Genomic DNA, 13,771 nt, shown 5'->3' on the forward strand with positions numbered 1-13,771 from the left:
GCTTGTGGGCCCTTCCCTCCATCATTCAAGTCTGCAGTGTTGGGCAGAGTCCTCCTCATGCTGTCATCCTCTGGTTTTCTCTTCCAAGTCTCTCTGCCACTTTTAAGTACTCTTGTGATTACACTAGGTCCACTGGAATAAGCCAGGATAACCTCCTTTTCTTAATGTTAGCTGATTAGCTATCTTAATGCCACCTGCAACCTTAATCCCCCTTTGTCATGTAGCCTAACGTATTCACAGGTTAGGAGGATTAGGATGTGGACATCCATGGAGAACCATTACTCAGCTTGCCACATATGTTCACCCCTTAAGGGGTCCCCCAGCAAGGTGGCTACTCCTTGGCCAGTCAAACCAAAATGAGCCTAAAGGTAACAAATGCAGCCCATGGACAGAGACACTGCAAGCAACTTTTCTTTCCCTTTATTTTAAAATATGGAGAGATTGTAAACATTCACTAGACATTAGAAGAAAGTTGGCAATGTAATAAAAACCAAGATAAATCAGCAGAAAAATTGGCCCTGAAAGTAACAGAATTAAACAACTTTTCCTCCCTATCCCTCACTTTTAATTGATAAGCCTACAAAAGTTTAAGAATACATTATATTCTACCCACAGAATATAAAGAAAAATGCAATGAAAAGGAATAAGAGAGCTGAAAGAACTCATAGAATTTGAAACTATGAATTCAAATATATATTTTAAAAATCTTGTTAAGTGTTGGAAGATTTAAAAAAGCTCCCTGAAGATATGAAACAGAAGATCAGTCTAAGAAGTTCAGCTTCCAACTGATCAAATTTCCGGAAGAGTGCTGACAAAATGGAGCGTAAAATGTTACCAAAAGGATATATTTTAAACTAAATTCCTAGAACTGAAGGGGATCGCACATCTTGATATGGGAAAGGTATCTACATGAAAAAAGACCTAAACTTAGACATCTAAAAGAAATTTCAGAATCCAAATATAGAGGATTCTAAAACCTTTCATGAGAGACAATAATACATATAAGACTGAACTGGCTTTAGGCATCTCCTCAGCAGTCAAGAAGATGATGGCATGATGCTTCTAAAGTTTTAAGTAAACAGAACTTTAAACCTAGCATACTTTAGCCAGCCAAATTATCAATGATGTGCAAATGCAAAATTAAGTATTTTCACACATTCAAGGACTCAGAAAGTTTATCTGTACCTTTTTCTCAGGTACTGCATTCCAGTAAAATGAAGGATTCTCCCAGTGAGAAAGACATGAAGTACAGTAAACCGTGGATCAACTAAATAGAGCAGTAAGAAGTACCCCTGGATAACAGCTGTGCACCAGACCTAGAAGCCCAGGCTGAAGCTCTCGGAGGGAGGCCTCTTGATGATAGAGGAGGTGAACTGAGAGGTTCAAAATCTTGATAATGTGTTAAAGGAGTGAAAACAAAGAAGTAAAGGATGACAGACGCTGCAGGAAAAGACAAAAATGTTGTATTCCAGAGTTGTAGTCCAAACAAGAAAGAAAGGGCCCAAATGAGTACAGAAAGATAGAATGATGAAGAAGCTGGAAGGCCTCAGAGGTATGGTGAAAAATATAAGTGATTCTTCTCCCCTAGACAACCACCACCTTCAAAATAACAATAAAAAGTAATCAGAAATAGTGGACGGGGGATGTGAGACCTTTTCCCAAAGAGGTTGTAACATTTCACGTTTCTACCAAAAGTGTATGAGTGTTCTGTTGCCTACACGTTGGTATCCTTGCCAGCATTTAGTGATGTCAGTGTATTAAATTTCAGCCATTCTACTGGGTGTATAGTGGCATCTCATTATGGTTTTAATTTGCATTTCCCTCATGACTAAGGATGTTGATCACTTTGTTTGTTACTAGTTGTCTGTTCAGAATTCTTTATGTTTGAGGTGTCTATTGTGTTTTGCCCTTTTGAAAAATGGGGATATTGGTGTTATTTATTTGAAAGAGTTATTTATACCTTCAGGGAAGAAGTTTTCTTTCATATTTGTGTTTCACAAACATTTTCTCCCAATCTGTGGCTTGCTTTTCATTTATAAACAGTATCTTTTAATGAACAGAAAATTTTTAATTTTGATGAAAATAGTAACTTTTAAAACTGTTTTGTATTTTTTGTTTTCTTTCAACTATGAAATCTTTTTTCCCCCAGGTTATAACTATATTTTCCTATTATTTATTCTAAAGGCATTATAGTTTAAGCTCTTATGTTCAGGTCTATGATCTTGAAATAATTGTTATATATGGTATGAGGCCAAGGTGAAATTTTATCTTTTTCCACTTGAATATTCAGTTGTCCTTCATTTGTAGTAAAGACTTTCCCTTTACCCACTCAATTGTTTTGGTGCCTTTATTGAAAAACAATTGTTCATATAACTTTGTGTCTATTTTTGATTAATTAATCTATTTGTTTATTCTTATGCCAATACCACACTGTATTGATTACTGTAGCTTTATCATAAGTCTTGAAGTTCATTAACACAAGTCTTCCAAATTTGATTCTCATTTTCAAGGTTGTAGAGAATGACTAAACATAGTTTTACATGTGGCTGATTTCTTTCTGGTATTTGCATTCTATATCTGTTTTTTAAAAAATGTAAGTTAAGTATTCACTTAGAACATTTGAATTATGCAGGTAAATAATTGGAAGGAAATGGTAAAAATTACACCTAGATCTCAATTAGCTTTGACGTATCTAGGGCACATGCAAGTATATTATAAATAAGGGCAAGTCTATACCTAGAGTTGGCAAGTGAATAATATTACCAGTTACTGTGGTGTTTTAACTGCAGGATTTTAAATAACCCAACACTGGGACATATATACTTTTTATTCAGAGATTCCACCAGCAACAGCTAACCTTGTCTTGCTATTCGAAAAAAGCATTAACATGTCAAACTGGGTTATGAAAGTCTCCACTTTGTGAGTAATTCCAAAAAGAAGAAAACATTAGTAGGATTCTGGTTATACCTGCCTTAGCTTAAATTCTGAGTTCTACTTGATTGAGAAAATCAGAATCCACTGGGTTTTATATGTTATTTTATTTATTTATTTTTATTTTTTAGGACATATCAGATATTAAACTGATAAGAACAGATACTACACTTGATCTTGGCCAAAAGGCCGAGAAGTGATATGTAATGGTTTAAATTTGTGAAATAAACATTGCCTCTGTACATGTGAGTTTGGAGAAGGATGAGGGGATACACTTTAGGTTGTTAGCATGAAGATGCAGTGGCCTGCATAAAATACAGAGGGAGCAATCACAGCACATGGAAAAGAATTTCTCTGCCTAAGAAATTTATATTTCTGTATTTTAGGCAAGTCTAGAGTTAGCTGAAGTTCTCTCCCTTTTCCCTACCTGGCACTTATCCAAAAGTATGAGTTTGTTATCTATGAGTTTGTTGTAACTATCCTTTTGACCTCCCCCTTCTACTTGGCATACTGACCCCTCTAAGTGTCAGCTGGGAGTAATGAGCCATTCTGGTGCTAGCAACTTCTTCACTGCCCAAAGCCTTGGGATCTGCCTTTTGCTCCTAATTTCTATGTCTTTGAGTGTCTAAGTTTCAGGGCATTCTTCCTGATTCCCTGTGGGCATATTTTTTTCTTCCCAAAGGCTAGACTCTGGACTCATAGTACATTCCCAGTTTGCAACACTTAAAAGATATTTTTTCACTTTTTTGAATATTTTTTTGCTCATTACTATACAAAATTGGAGTTTGATCAGGGTAAAAACATGGTTTCAAACCACCACTGCAAAGTTAATCATTTATATATTTTATGTAGTGCAAGGAAGAATTTTCATATCGAATTAAGTAAATATCCATGGTAATTTCCAAACTGTTATACATGTTCATACTTAGATCAAAAAGGAGAAGTTAATATACTTTAAAACTTTTTTCTGTAGGTAAGTAAGCCCACTCATCTTTAGTGTAAGCAATGATTTTTTTAAAGAATCATGCTGGTGAATATAAGTTCTTGATGTAGTATCTTAATAAAATTTACTATTTAGACGAAAATCATTGCACCTGTCATAATGAGTACAAGATATTAAACAGCAGTCAACAATTAGTTGGGGTCCCTGAAGTTCTGAGAATTCATTATGGCTACAAATTAGAACCCCATCTCTTAATTTCTCTTTTATGTGGAACCCAAGTCAAAATCTAAGAAACATTATTCATTTGCCCATGAGCAAAAGGAACTATTTGAGCTCATTGCTGGCTTTCAGGAAAACCATCATGATGGTTATTAGGCATAAATGTAAAGTTAAACCAACTTATTTCTTCAGGAAAGTTCACTTTACTACTTGAACATATATGTATATATTTTTTTGTTTGCTTAATTTCTGTAATTATTATTGGCAGTCCCAGTGATTTGGCATTTAATTTAAAACTGCCTTATATTTCACTTTAGCTTTAGGTGTATGTAGGTGGGTGATGGGATAGCTATCTCCCCAGCAAAGGCCATGGTTGATCCATCTTTGGTGCCTTACACATTGCTTAGCATAATGTAGGCATGTAAGGAATATTCAGGGTACATTTCCTACAATAATAAGGAAAAATGGAGTTGTGGGATTTCCTGGATACTGTGTCAGAGTATTTGCATTTCACTGCATAAACCCTGGAAAGTGAGCGTAGTGTTTTGAGAAAACACATGGTAAAAGCAGCATTTTAGGACCCCTCTTCTTGGAGCAGTGTGTAGGAGGAATGAAAGAGGATAGAATGTCAGAGGAACCATATCAGTTATCAGGCTGCTACATAGAAATAGTTACTTCTATGGACTCTATTTCCAAGTCTAACAAAAATTCTTATTGCTTCCCTATCATTCTATCGCTCTGGGTTTTGTTTTAATTTATCCTTTCCCTGTACCTTCACTATCCCGTTCAGGCAACCTCTCTCCTCTAGGCTTTAGAACCTTCCAAAGCGTGAATGACTGTGATGCCCTGATGAAGTACCATCTCTTTCACTAAAACTTTTCTGACTTCCTGAGTTGGTAGTTTTCATTCTTGTCTCTGAAACCCATACAGCCTTTTTTTTTTTTTTTTTTTTGAGACACAGTGTCACTTTGTTGCCCTGGCTAGAGTGAGTGCCATGGCGTCAGCCTAGCTCACAGCAACCTCAAACTCCTGGGCTCAAGCGATCCTACTGCCTCAGCCTCCCGAGTAGCTGGGACTACAGGCATGCACCACCATGCCTGGGTAATTTTTTCTATATATATTTTAGTTGGCCAGATAATTTCTTTCTATTTTTTTTTAGTAGAGACGGGGTCTTGCTCTTGCTCAGGCTGGTCTCGAACTCCTGACCTCGAGCTATCCACCTGCCTCGGCCTCCCAGAGTGCTAGGATTACAGGCGTGAGCCACCGCGCCCGGCCTGAAACCCATACAGCTTTATCTCTAAAGACCTATATGAAATGTTTCTTCCTTTGGGCATCAGAGTTGCAGGGAAATAAGTTACTCAGATCCCTCAGTTCATGGCAGCGGTCCCCAACCTTTTTGGCACCAGGGACTGGTTTCATGAAAGACATTTTTTTCCATGCAGGATGGGGGTTTGGGAGTGGAAGGCCGTGATGCGTGCAATGGGGAGCAGCTGAGGAAGCTTCTCTTGCTCGCCCACCGCTCACCTCCTGCTGTGTGGTCCCGGTTCCGAAATGTCATGGAAGACAATTTTTCCATCAACCCAGGTGAGGGTCAAGGGTGAGGAACGGAGCTCAGGCAGTGATGTGCGGCCCAGTTCTTAACATGCCACAGAGCAGTACCGGGCTAGCTCGGGAGTTGGGGACCGCAGCTATAGGGTATACTGCTTCTGTATAGCGTCTGTCTATGCCCTTCTGCTGGCGTCTCCACCTTAGTTAGGACAGGTCTGCAGTACCTCCGCATCAGAGTTTTTCACAGGCAGCGAGGTGTCCTGCAAGCCACATAAGGAAAGTGCAGCAGAGAGAGGAGGAGGACAACTCTTTTAACTGCTGTCGGGCTTCAAGTAAGATGAGGACAAAGACTTAGTCAATAGATTAACACCAGCGACCTCATTAATGACCTTGAACAGAACAGTTTTGGGGGACTATGGGGGTATTAGACTGATTGAAGAGAGCAAGGAAGAAGAAATGGAAAGAGCAAATACATCCTTCTCTTTCGAGGATATTTGTGGTCAGAGAATCTTCTCCCAAAATGTCATTCTAAACTGGAAAGTAGCATGACAGAGAAAACCTAAATCAATTTTAAGTCTTACGTTCTGCACCTCAAAGAGATGAAACAACCACAATGAAGATACAAAGAAACAATATTGATGAGTAATAACATTCTGTGTTATAAGTATGATACCTTTATTATTTTCACACTAATTTGTACTCACATCTATAAGGAGAACAGCTTCAATGGAGAGTTTGTATAATGCAGGGTCTTTGAGTTAGGTAGATATTGTAGTTAGATCATTCAGAAACCCAACAAAACTTTTGATTTGAGATTTAAATAAGTTACACTGACTGGATTCTCTGGGTAATAAAATGTTTTCTTCCATTGTTGTATATCGTATACCTGCTGATTATTTGGAGGGTCTTGAAAATAATGCGAGGTATTATTTTTATTTTTATTACTTTGCAAGTGAAATGAAGCTGGCCAGAGTGAGAATAGTAGTATAAGCATGTTTTATTGAATTATGGTTTTAATAATGTATTCCATTATTATAAAACATCATCCAATTTTGCATTATTTTAACCACTCAGTAGTAAAGGGAAAAGCAATTCATAATTAAATTAATGAAACCTAGCATCAAGGTGACCTTTCATTAATTCATATTATGGCTGAACTGCAAGATAGTTATAAAATGCTGTATGATCTCTGACATATATTATGGATTTAAATAAATTAAATGGAATTAATGTAATACACATACAGTTGAAAGGGTGTGGAGATAAGGAGTATTGTTATGTGTAACCTTCCTAATTAGGGGGTAAAATAAGCTATTAAAAAAACCTCACATCATCGCCAATATTTTGCTGAGAACAGGGAGTAGGACTAGAACTAGAGATTAGGCTTCAGTTAAAGATGCCCTGTTTGTTTGAGTGGATAGATGCTGTAATGAGCTATAGAGTTGTTCTCCCTGTGAGTAGTTGATGCTTACAGGAGAGAGCCAACTGCAAAAATGTTCTTTTGTGCCTCTGATAAGCTCTAGTCCCTCAGGTGAAGCACTTGATTGCTCCCAGATTTTGGAGCGGCCTTGTAGCTCCTAGGGGGTTGCTTGATCTCCGTCACAGCAGAGGTGGGTAGAGGGGTGAGGCTGGGCACAGTTAGGTTGTAGGAGTCTGCAAGGCTTTGCAAAGCCTCAGCAGGGCTCAGTGGTTGTATTCTTAGCTGCTAGGGGCAACCTCTGGGAGGAGGGTCAAGGCCAGCCCTCCAAGCCAGAAAGGCTGCTTGTGAGGGAGCAGCTGTACTTCCCAGACTGGCTGTTGAGAGTGAGCTCTGTCCCTCTTGCCTTGCCTCTGCCATCAGGCCCTGCGAGTTCTGCCTGCCTAGTCCGATAGCACAGCTTTACTGCTGAGGGGATGGGCGCTTCCCCAGTTCCCCATATCTCAGACCCCCATAGTTTTTTCCCATCAGTTCTGCCCATGTGGGCTCCCTTGCCTCTCAAGTCCAGCTCCCAAATTGCTCCCACCCTATGTCCCCCAGCAACCTCCTCCAGTCCTGGGGGCATGGAATCCAGCCTGCATGTCTGACCCACTGGCTGTGTCTTTGCAAAATGCCAGAGGGCAGGGAGCTCCCAGATCTGGTGCCCCAGGTCTGCTGCAGGTCCCTAACTGTAGAGGCATGGGCCCCAGTCTCCATGGAAATTTCAGACTGCAGGACACACCAGCTGAGGTGAGGAGGCCACTTGCCATATTCTCAGCTCAAACTGTTCTTCCAGGTTGCAGTGGGTGGGGGAGGGGTGGAGGGAGATAAGAGTTGAAGGGAAGAAAGCCCACTCTCTGGCCTCTTGTGTCACTCTCCTTGGAGGGGGACCCCACATGGAATTTTTAAGCTCTGGAATCATGCAAATTCTCCCCATAATTCCGTGATTGCCACAGTGCTTGAGTTTGTGAAGGTGGAAAAACTACCCAGTAACTCGGTAGCCTGCTGATCACTAAAGGATTGTGAGAGGGAGATAGGGATCCTCTCTTACCCCTTTGCTGGGCTCTGAGCCACCCTGGGTTTGGTTCTCACCAATTTCTTTTTTTCCTTTTTCCTCTTCCTTCTCTGCTTTGGAGTTTTCCTCCATGAGATCCCCAGTAGGCTCTGGCACTTCTCTCACTGAAATTCACCTGTGCTGCATCCCCTCTCCCCTCTCTCCTCTCCCCTATCCAAAACCCTTCCTTCTCTCTGGGACAGTCCAGCAAGTGATATCTCTAGTCAGTCATCTTGCCCCATCTCTGTAATTAGAGCTTTATATTAATAGTATATCATTACCTGCCAGAGAACATTTTTTAATTTTTAAAAATTATTTTAGCTAGTCCAAAATGTTTATTTTCCCTGAAATATTTTAAAATAAATTTTATTAACAAAAACTTTCTTGGAAATTTACTATGCTTTTGATTAAACTTTTAAATTATTTTGAGATAAATTGGCATCTTTGTAATATTTAATAATCTCATCCATAAGCAAGGTCTGTCTTCTCCATGTATGTACACCTAATTTATACTTCAGACTACATCTTGTAGTTGTCTTCATCTAAGATCAGCAGATTTCACGTTAATATTATATATACACATGGCTCAGAATCTGAAAGAATCATAATATATTACTCTACATTATATATTTTTTAAAAAGTCCTTCAAACTTCTTGTCACTGTCCTTACCATTGACTGGTATTTTTTTCTTCATTTTTTTTCATTTCCCTAATGTAGACATTCAAAATGGTTAGAAGAAACTTATTATATCCTAATATGACTTACCTCTGTCAAGTCAAAAGTGACAAATAGATATCATTCTTGAATCAATGAAGGATAATCATGGTTCCTTTACTGTGATAGAGTAGTCATAGAAAGTGATTTTCCACCATTATAATTCAAATATAGTAAGATTTATGTCACAGATTCTCAATACAATATAAAATCTGATAATAAATCATTGAATATTTTGCTTCACTTACCAAACAAATTACTAGCTATTTCCTTTAAGCTCACCAAGTTAGATATTGCATTTCACAGTTTGCATTGCTTTTTGTTGTAGACATAAAAATGAAATCCATTAAGAATATTTGTGACAAGATAACTATAGTATAAAAACAGAAAGTGTTAAAGTTTAATGATACACAATTCAATTAAAGGTTATAAAAATGAAAATATTGAGACTAAATATCTTTCATAATCATATTTTGTGATACTCATAATCTTTGATGAAAATAATTTGTCATCATGAACTAAGATCTGAAATAGTTTTTGTTTAACATTGTACTTGACTTGGTAAAAATTTGGCTAAAAAGAACACTTTTAGGGGCTACATACATATAATTTTGTGTTAGGGACATTGGTTTATCTCAGAAACTGTAAAATACCTTCTTATATTCTCAAATCCCCTTTATAAATAATATAAATTTACTTAACTAAGTATGTTTTTTAAAATATATTTTATAGAAAATTTAAAGCATATATAAATGCACTAAGATTTTGGGGCATTTATATAGAGAAAAACACGATATCTAGCTCATCATGGATTGTAGAGGATTTTCCAGAGTGTGAATTGAGTTTGTAGTTAAGTGAGATATTAGTTATTATCCCAGAACAACTTGGTTGCAATCTGAAATTGTACTAAGTATAATTGTGTGTAAATGTCTTCTTATTTGTGTAAGCTTTTAAGTCAAGTTTATAATAAAGACACTACCTATTTTTAGTTTCAAGGAATCCCAGCACAGTCAAATGTTAGATGGGAAACATATATTTGAAAATCATGAATTCAAATGTTAGAGGTGAGAAATTATATTTTATACTGGGTATATAAAAATGTTTCACTTTAAAGTGTCCATATTACCTAAAGTGATCTACAGAATTAATGCAATCCCTATCAAAGTACCATCATCATTCTTTACAGATCTAGAAAAAATAATTCTACACTTTAGCAAAAAGAACAAACTGGGAAGTATCAGTCTACCAGACTTCAAGCTGTACTACAAGGCTATAGTAACCAAAACAGCATGGTACTGGCACAAGAACAGAGACATAGACCTTTGGAACAGGACTGAGAATCCAGAGATGAAACCATCTGCATATGGTAATCTAATGTTTGACAAAGCAGATAAAAATATACACTGAGGAAAAGAATCTTTTTTCAATAAATGGTGCTGGGAAAACTGGATAGCTACATGCAGAAGATTGCAACTGGATCCTGACCTCTCACCTCTCACAAAAATCAATTCAAGATGGATAACAGACTTAAACCTAAGGTATGAAACCATAAGAATTCTAGAAGAAGTCTTCCTTTCAGACATTGGCCTAGGCAAAGAATTTTTGAAGAAGACCCCCAAAGCAATAACAGCAGCAACAAAAATAAATAAATGGGACCTGAACAAATTAAAAAGCTTTTGCACAGCCAAGGAAACTATCATTAGAGCGAATAGACATACTACAGAATGGGAGAAAATATTTGCTGTCTACACATCTGATAAAGGGCTGATAACAAGATTCTATCTAGAACTCAAAAAAATCAACAAGCAAAAAATCAAACAACCCCATCAATAAATGGGCAAAGGAAATGAACAGAAACTTTTCAAAAGAAGACAGAATAATGGCCAGCAAACATATAAAAAAATGTTCAACATCTCTAATCATTAGAGAAATGCAAATCAAAACCACAATGAGATATCATGTAACTGCAGTGTGATTGGCCTCTATCAAAAAATCCCAAAACAACAAATGCTAGCGAGGGTGTGGAGAGATGGGAACACTCTTACACTGCTGCTGTGGGACTGCAAATTAGTGCAACCTCTGTGGAAAAGAATTTGGAGATACCTCAAAGAGCTAAAAATAGAAATACCATTGGATCCAGCAATAGCACTGTTAGGCATCTGCTGAAAAGAGCAGAAGATATTCTGTAATAAAGACATCTGCACTCGAATGTTTATGGCAGCACAATTCACTATTGCAAGGATGTGGAAACAACCCAAGTGCCCGTCAATTCATGAGTGGATTATTAAAATTTGGTATATGCATACAATGGAATATTACTCAATTATAAGAAATGACAGTGATCTGGCACCTCTTATATTTTCCTGCATTGAGCTTGAGCCCATTATCTGCAGCAAGGTATAACAAGATCGGAAGAATAGGCTCCACATGTACTCGCCATAAAATTGGCACTAACTGATCAACACTATGGTGCTCACATGGTAGGGTAGTAATATTCTCCAGGGATTAGGGGGTTGGAGGGTAAACTCACAACTAATAGATGCGGTAAGCATTGTAGAGGGGAAGGGTATGCCTCTGATCCTTGCTTGGGTGAAGCAAAGACATAAAATGTAACCAAAATGTTTGTACCCACATAATATCCTGAAATAAAAAAAAGTAAAAAAATAAAATAAAAATGTTTCACTTTAGTAATGATAATCACAATTCTATTATTTAACCACATAAGGAGTAAAACTATCTATTACCACCTACTACTGTAGGTCGAGTCCTTGGAAAATTAACCCACCTACTCTGACTTGCAGGTTAGCGAATAAACTCATTAATGGTAGTAGTGATTGGTAGTAGCTTGAACCCAAAGTGGTAATTACTTGCTATGAGGAGTTTTTAAATAATTGCAGAACATTTATATAGTTATTTTCCCCTAAAAAGTTTAAATCATATTTGCATAATTTAATCATTCATTATTAGAATTTTTTGGTAAAGTCAGAAATCAACTGAACCCTAAACATATATTTATAATTATATAAAATTAACAGCAAAGTCTTGAGAAAACACTTGTGTTTGGAATCTTTGCCTCTGCTCCAGAAAATGCCTAAGTTTGTGAGTAAGAAGGGGTAGTAGTGATGGAGTTAACTAACTAAGTGCTATTCTGGAAATATGGATTCCAAAGGGCTGAATACCTACCTGGTCCTCTAGATAAATTGTGTCTTCAGGTGCCCCTGGCTTCATATGGTAAATTCTGTCCCTTGAAGGCCAGAGAAGACAAATATAAATTTCTGTCACAACCACTCACTCTCCCTGTTCCTTGCTGGCTTTAGGCTTTACCTGGCTGACGTCCCATGGCCCTAGTGTTTTGTAGAGTTCCACATCTACACTTAAATAGAATTGGAAGTGATTGTAGAATATGTAGACTTCTAGGAATTTGCTTTGGAGAAGTGATCAGGAGTTGGCTCCTACATAATCCAGTACTTAGGACCTGGGGTTCCTTCTAATTCAATGCTAAAATAAGGATATTACAGGTTGAGGACATCTTGTAAAGGGGTTGTCTATGCCTCACAGTCCCTAAAGTCTCCCTATCTAGGCTGTAAAAAAAGAATGTCCACTTAGTGGTTTAACAATCTTACCGTGTTAATCTCTGCCATGGGAAATAGTCATAGCAAGAGTAACGCAAATAAATCAATACATAAATAAATTACACCGCTTTTTGTGTTTATTCATTAACCAGTCCTTTCCTGGCACTTGATATAACCAAAGCCTTGTCCTGTGCACCCTGGGAAAGCAGATTGCTAATACTTGTTTTCAAAAATCAAGGAGCTATAGTCTCATGGAGAGACAGAGACAAGCACAGGTAAATACAGGTAAATATAAATCTGAATGTAATAAATCTTTTAACTGATACAGAAACAGCATAAAATGTGCAGACAGAAGAATTAATTTTATAATAGCTTGGGAAATCAGAGAAAGCATCTTATAGAGATAATTTTGAGCTAAGCCTTGAGAGGTGATTGGTGGAAAGTGATGTAGAGAATGTATAAAGTTGAAGGAAAAGAATCTTAGGAAAAAGTACTGAGTGGCTAGGATATGGAAGGTTATTTGATAACATGGAAAGGGATGAATATTTACTAGAGGTTGATATGAGTGGAACTTGCACGTGGTGAGTTCTACATGCCATAATGAGGATTTGGGACTTTTCTTTATGCCATAAAAAGCGATTGAAATGTTGTGAAGAGAGAAGTGACATGTTTTGACTTCTCTAATGAGAAGGTCTGTCCAGAATATTAACATAGCAGAGGCTGAGAGATTATGAGAATCCATGAATCTATCACACAGTGTAAAGAAGAAAGGCTGAGAATCAAAGTGAAAATAAATAAGCTGATGACTTCTCCTAGGATATGAGAAATTGAGAAGAGGATCATTCTAGACAGGGAGAAATGCGGGAGTAGTATTAGGGTCTCAATTTAGGTTCCTCCAACCTTCTTAAAGAAGTAGCCATCAAGGCTAAGTTTGAAGGTTTCCAAGAGTGGTTTAGAAAAAAAACCTAATCAAAATTTGATTTGGATTGTGCTAAAATGCAGTTCTATTTCAAATTGATGTAATAATAGGTCAAATGATCTGAAACTCAGAACAGGAGGTGGATGGGAAGAACTAAGGGGACGCTGTAGGGATGGTGAGAACTATCCAGGGCACTGTGGCCCCCTAGAAAACACAAAACATGAGACATCTATTTCAGGAATAAACTTTCTGAAGAAGAAATTCCATTTATTCTTGGGTGGCAACAGCAGAAATTTACTCAAGGGTGAATAACATCAGGAAGACATCTATGTAGGAGCAGCTGTGGGCTTGTTATCTCTGATCATTCATCCTGCCTGGTGCACCTGTAGTTTTCCTTTCCGGTTCTTTCCCTGT

At 37.5% G+C, this 13,771-nt stretch overlaps 1 pseudogene; it reads right to left on the reverse strand.

Annotated features, from left to right (window-relative positions):
• Positions 1-3,027: 3,027 nt before the first annotated feature.
• On the reverse strand, positions 3,028-3,132 carry LOC123646823 (annotated as a pseudogene).
• Positions 3,133-13,771: the final 10,639 nt, after the last annotated feature.

Source organism: Lemur catta, chromosome 10 (genome assembly GCF_020740605.2).
Source record: "Lemur catta isolate mLemCat1 chromosome 10, mLemCat1.pri, whole genome shotgun sequence".
Classification (NCBI taxonomy): Eukaryota; Metazoa; Chordata; class Mammalia; order Primates; family Lemuridae; genus Lemur; species Lemur catta.